Source organism: Furipterus horrens, unplaced genomic scaffold, assembly GCF_987537825.1.
Source record: "Furipterus horrens unplaced genomic scaffold, mFurHor1.1.pri manual_scaffold_2, whole genome shotgun sequence".
Classification (NCBI taxonomy): Eukaryota; Metazoa; Chordata; class Mammalia; order Chiroptera; family Furipteridae; genus Furipterus; species Furipterus horrens.
This window is the reverse complement of record NW_028327172.1, coordinates 112293336-112299335: the sequence shown is the minus strand read 5'-3', so window position 1 is coordinate 112299335 and position 6000 is coordinate 112293336. Positions and strand designations below refer to the sequence as shown.

At 32.1% G+C, this 6000-nt stretch overlaps 1 long non-coding RNA gene across 1 annotated transcript in view; it reads right to left on the bottom strand.

The window, feature by feature from the left end:
* Positions 1–741: 741 nt before the first annotated feature.
* The window catches only part of LOC150019297 (uncharacterized), a 301842-nt gene continuing 296583 nt past the window's right edge, over positions 742–6000 (bottom strand). The window contains exon 5 of the long non-coding RNA XR_016509245.1: positions 742–788. This is a non-coding gene — a long non-coding RNA (uncharacterized LOC150019297). The remainder of the gene's footprint in view (positions 789–6000) is intronic.

The following is a 6000-nucleotide window of genomic DNA, read 5'->3' as shown; positions in this document are numbered from 1 at the left end:
ACAATTTTTCACATTTAAAATTTATTTAAGTTAAAGGATGATATAAAATTCATCTATAAGCAATATTGCTTATAACAGCCTTTGTTTAAGACAAGAGAAGATAAGTTAGAGCTAGATCTCTACAATGAGATTCCTATCTAGCCATTAAAATGCTAATATTTTTAATAACAGAAAATAGGGGCTAGAAAATGAACCTATGATATAAAAGAGATGAAGAGAAGACACCAGCAATAAAAACCTAGGAAGCAGAAAGACAAGCAGAAATTTATTTAATAAAGCCGAAAATGCTTATCCTAAGCCAAAGACAGGGAGAAGCCAAGAGGCAAAATATTTGTACCATTCAAATTCCAAAGGCTCCAGAGTGGTACCTCAGGTTACTTTTAGAACTGAGAGAAAAGGGAACATCAAAAACAGAAGGAGGCTTAAATCTGTTTTAGAAGTTGTTAGAGCTTCCGCTATCCTTTCCCAGCGTCAACAGGCTAGGGACCTCCCTCCTCGCTTCCCACAGAGGCGAGAGACTGGAAGGGTAGGTCTGATATACACATCACTGAGATGCCTTGTCTTCCCATTTTACCACCAAGGGGAAGAACGATAGGAAACCAAGCATAGAGGCAGGCAGGGGCACAACATTACTGCGAACACTCAAAGAACATGTACAATAGATGTTGACTCCTCCCATTCTCCCCCCACCCTCCCTCACCATCCCACGTGGCTTACAGAACTCAATGCAGCTTGACTTACGTCTTCTTTATTCAGGAATCTGACCAGGTCACGAACAAGCAAAATACCTGAAGATAGGGATATTAAAAGTCTCTCAGTGAAACAGTCCTGCAATATTATCCTACAGTGAAGCGCTCAGGTGATAAGATCTACCCGTGTGCACAGAGCTTCTAATCAGCTTTCATAGTGCTCCATTCTTTTTTCTATAAGCCACTAATTCAAGGTCACTAGATGTATGAAGAAAGCCTCAAATATCAAAGATCAAGAACAAAATAAATATATAGACAAAAGTTGCTTGAAAGAAATATTATATGAAAGCAAATAAAAACTGATAAATTATTAAATACTTTCAGCTTATAAAAATACATTGATGAAACAAGAACATGTTGCTATAAAAAGAATAACAGATACAGAATTCTAAAAATATGGCTGCATAAATGAAAATCTCAGTAGGTGAGTTGAAAGATAAAGATTAGGAAATATCCCATGATGTAGGGCAAAACACAGAGATGGAAAAATTACTTAAATTAAGGCATCAACTCAGGAAGTCCAACATCTGAATAATAATAGTTCTAGAAAGAGAGATCTGAGAAAATAGAGGGGAGGAAATCATAAAATAAATGAATCAGGTAAATTTCCCATAATTGAAAATCATGATTTTTTTTAGTTTGAAATGACCCACAGAGTATACAGAGACCCACATCAAAGTATGTCATGCAAAATTCTACAACACGGGAGACAAAGAAAGATCCTAAGTTTTGAGAGAGAACAAGAATGAGAGAGAAAGCAATAAGTGGGCAAATTACAAATCAACTATGAAAGTAGGAAAAAAGCATTTTGATTTACCCCACATGCACCTTTTGCAGGAAGTTATCGGAGGGATGCTCCACCCAAATGAAGGTGTAAATAAGAGAACAGAATATGGACCCAACCCAAGAGAAAAGTGAAACAGACTGGTACAGATGGATCAATAAGATGTGAACTATATGTTGACTCTAAGGAACAACCAGGCCTAATTGAAGATAGGTGAGAAGACTCTAGGAGAGAGATCTCCAAGAAGTTGAAATTAATAGAATAACTCATTTATTTTAAATTTAAACTGATTGAGAGTTCAGAAATGAATCTGAACATAAGAAACCACAGAAACAAGTAACACTTTAATTATATATACATATATATGTATATATAATTAAATATGTGTATGTGTGTATGTAGTGGGGTTGAGAGTCATAAAAGAAAGCTAAATCCTTATCTTCAATAGTGGAAAGTCAAAAGCAATGCATAATACTGAATAATCGAGAAGAAGCAGTACACTTATTTGTTTAGAGATATGGAATAAAATAACAAAAGAAAGAAAGAACACACAGTTGTAGTTACTATTGGATAGAGATAAGTTGGGAGAATGCTTCTTAAAAAAATAAGGCCTCTTAACTATGTTAGAAAAAAACATGTTTTAAAATAATATATCTCATATGATGATTCCAGTGTAGCCTGTGTATGCATGCACGTGAGAGAGATAAATTTATGAAAGGATTCACATCTATGGATATTGATAAAATATATGAAGAGCCTACTCTACTTCTTGGAGAAAAATGTAATTATCTCTGTTAGGGAATATTGAATTTGCATTGTAAGATTTTCAGTTTTCATTCATATGGGCCATAATTCATTTCTAACTCAGCATGGATGTATGGAGTAGCAACAGATAACAGCTGGAGCTACCTAAAAACATTTGAAGATTGCTTCTCAGTCTAAAACAGAAATAATGAGTCTCTCACACTGATGTGCAATGAAGAATATTCAGTGAACAAAGAATTAGAAAATCAAAAAAGAATATCGAGCCAAAAAAAGGAACTTCCCTTCATTATGGGATTCACCACTGGACCAATCAACAGAGTTCTGTAGTAACACTAAATCCATGTTTTATGTGTTTATATGTATGTGTACTTAAGTTTGTGCTAAATCTTCATACTTCAATCTATATTACAAGTTATTGACAATCTATTTTCTGGTGTGTTGTAGAACACTCTGAGTTAACTACTTCTATTATTATTAAAGAAATATATCTGAGTCTGACAGCTCCAAGCAACCTTTATAGTCAAATCTTGGTCCTAAAACACTGAAGAAATCAAGTAAGAGCCATCTATAAAGATTACAAAGATAAAATATTGTTGCACAACCTTTCTAGTATTACTTAACACTTTAACGTGTAGCAGAAATACATGCTATTTTACCAAAAACATATTCAAAAGAACAAAAAGGTAAGAAAAGCAATGCTTGCTCATCACAGAGACAGCATTTCAATAAACTGAGTTAGATGACATCATGAGTGAGCACGTTAAGGTCGCCTACATGTAATGTGATCTGAACGAGTGAAAGTAGACATGAGACAATGATTGCTCTTAATTAGCATTAATAAATAAATGGATGGTTAAATACAAATCTGAGCCACATGAAGAACACTTGCTTTTGCCAGAATAATCAGATCGGGGGAGTAACTTATGTAAAAGTATGCGATTGTACTTAGGAGTCAATTAGTCTATGTGTATTTAATTTTCTGTGAAATGAAAATCATTATCACACAACTCACAATATTCCCAATCACCAGACACAATTAAAATAATTGAGCAATAATTTGGAGATTAATAAACAAAGGGGAAGGGAAGCAGCAGAATGAAACAATCTGATCAGACTCACCTTAAAGGCTAAGACCATGGTTAAGAAATATTGTAAGATGTTCTTAAGGGGTAGTTCACATTAGAAAAGGGCCAAAGAGAAACTGGACTGTTTTATCTACTGTTGTGATTATGAAAAGGGATTTATAAAAGGATCACTTTCATATACAGTAATACTGAATTTCGGTAAAATTCAGTCAGCCTCGCACACACAAGCAAGACATTTTGGATTAAAAAAAAAAAAAGACATATCAGCTAAGGCATGAAAAAGGGCAATTAAATCCATATACAAAGAATAATCATTTTATAGGCATGAATTTAGCCTGATAATAGTGATGCCGAAGTAAGAGCCAGAAGGACAAAGATATGTAATTATGATAAATGTGAACACCCAGATGAAGAGTAGCAATAATGAAGATATATCCCAAATATCAGCTGTCCAATTATCAAAATGTATTTTTTACATCTTATTATATTTTTAGTACCCTTCCATGTGAAATGCAAGAAAGGCAGACCTCGTGAGATAATAAAGTTTAATGTAGTCAGCTCACTCAAATAATTTAAGAGCTTTATTAATTAAATCCTCATGTTACTTGATTTTGAGTTAAATTTTATGTAAAAGAAGCTAATCATTGAAAATAATTGGAAAATGACTAACCATTAAAGAAACATTAAGTATAACTTAGTACATTGTATTTTCTAAATCAGTAAGTTAAACGGTTAAAATAAAATTTTCCACCAAGCTAAATAGTGAATGGTTTATATTTAATTAAGTTGAATAGAATTTCAACAAAATGGGTTATTTCTTTCTCTCTCTCTCTCACTCTCTCTCTCTCTCCACCAATCTTGAGCTCAGTAGTGTGAATCCAGATACTTAAGATGCTGCCTGGTTAGTTTAGCTGGTCACATTATACTTAATCCAGGTAGTTAACTATCCAAATTACCAAAATGATACAAAGCAAGGCATGTGGAAGCCAATATAAAATTGGTTCTCATTTTTTCAAAGGACCACTAGGTTTTTAGGGAACAAATGAAACACAAAAATCACTTCCAGACAGTGTGCTTATGTGTGTTTCTTCTTAAGGAATCACAACTAAATTATGTTCCTTCTCATTTTCATATATGAGACAGACTAATAGTCTTATAGGCAAATTAATCAAACTTCATGAAAGAACTTAACAATCAGCATGCAATAATGTGACTTCCATTCAATTACAAAGCTTAAATGGAAAGACATTTTTCTTGACTATCTTCATCTTTTCTTGGATATACATTACAGTTGTATACATGTTTTTGGCTATTTTGCATATATTTGTATATACATACAGAAATTTTCTATGGCATCTATTCTTGCACAGGTTAAGAAATAAGGCAGAGTTTCTTTAAACTACTTATTTGGAATTAGTGGGCAATTATTAGCTGGAAACCTTGTATAAACACAATAAAATAACTATTTTTGATGTATAAACTTAATAAGTCAGTTTATTTTTTAAATACTTCTATAATTTTTAAGTTATCATGAACTCTTCCACATGGTTTTCACAAAAGAAAGCAGAACAAGATTTTTTTCAGAAAAATCAGAAGACAAAACATAAGTAAAATGTAAAAAACTTTATCATACTACTACAACTCAGCAACAATAAAGTTTAACTTCTGTATTCATCCATCACATCCCAAATTATGTTTCAACTATATTTAATTTTGATTATTTTTTCTCAGTAACATTCTTGTCACTTAAAAAATACCATAAATAAAACATTTTTAGTTTTTATACATTATAGTGAAGAGAATATCACAATCTACCACCATATTAAAATGCATAGGGAACAATCTTTATGAACAATAGCAGTAATTCAAGGAAAATTAAATATCAACACGTAGTATGCTTAGAAAATGAATTGTAGTCTTCAAAATTCATTGAAGATGACATGATTATTTTGTGCCATAGGATCTACCAGTAATTGTTTTCCTTCATCTTCTTTTTTACTTCTTTTTTAGCTTTCTACAGCAAAAATTAACAAAATTTTTAGTGTCTCCAGTGTTCTACCCCCTCTACACCAGAGGGCAGGCAAGGAGCAAAAAGAGAAATTGAAATTCTTAATGCACTAGTTTGTCTTAAGTATTTTGGATAAAAAGATTAGTGGAAGAATTTTTTAAAGTAGTGAACTGGCCAGCAACATTTTGGGAATGATCTATTCTACTTCTATCCATATTGTTATGAAAACAAATAGTATGAATCAATGCCCATTTCCTTTCTCAACCAAACCTGGTTTAAATACATTGGTTAAAAACAAAAGTCTATAATGCACAGGAATGAAACTTGAATCAGAGCTTTAAAACAATATTAACTTTAAAAATAACTTTTAGTGATCTTAAATAGTTTAAATAATTTTATTTTCTCACTTAAACCTTGAATCACTTCACTCAGTTTAATGATTTAATTTACTGTCAATTAAGCCTCCTCAATTTTCATTGCCTAAGCCTCTTTTACATTACGAACACATTTTCAAGTATTTTTCTATGTTGTTTGCAACACTTAGAAAAATATATACGAAAAACATGAAACCCAGTGATTAATAAAAAATTAAGATATGTGCTTAAATTC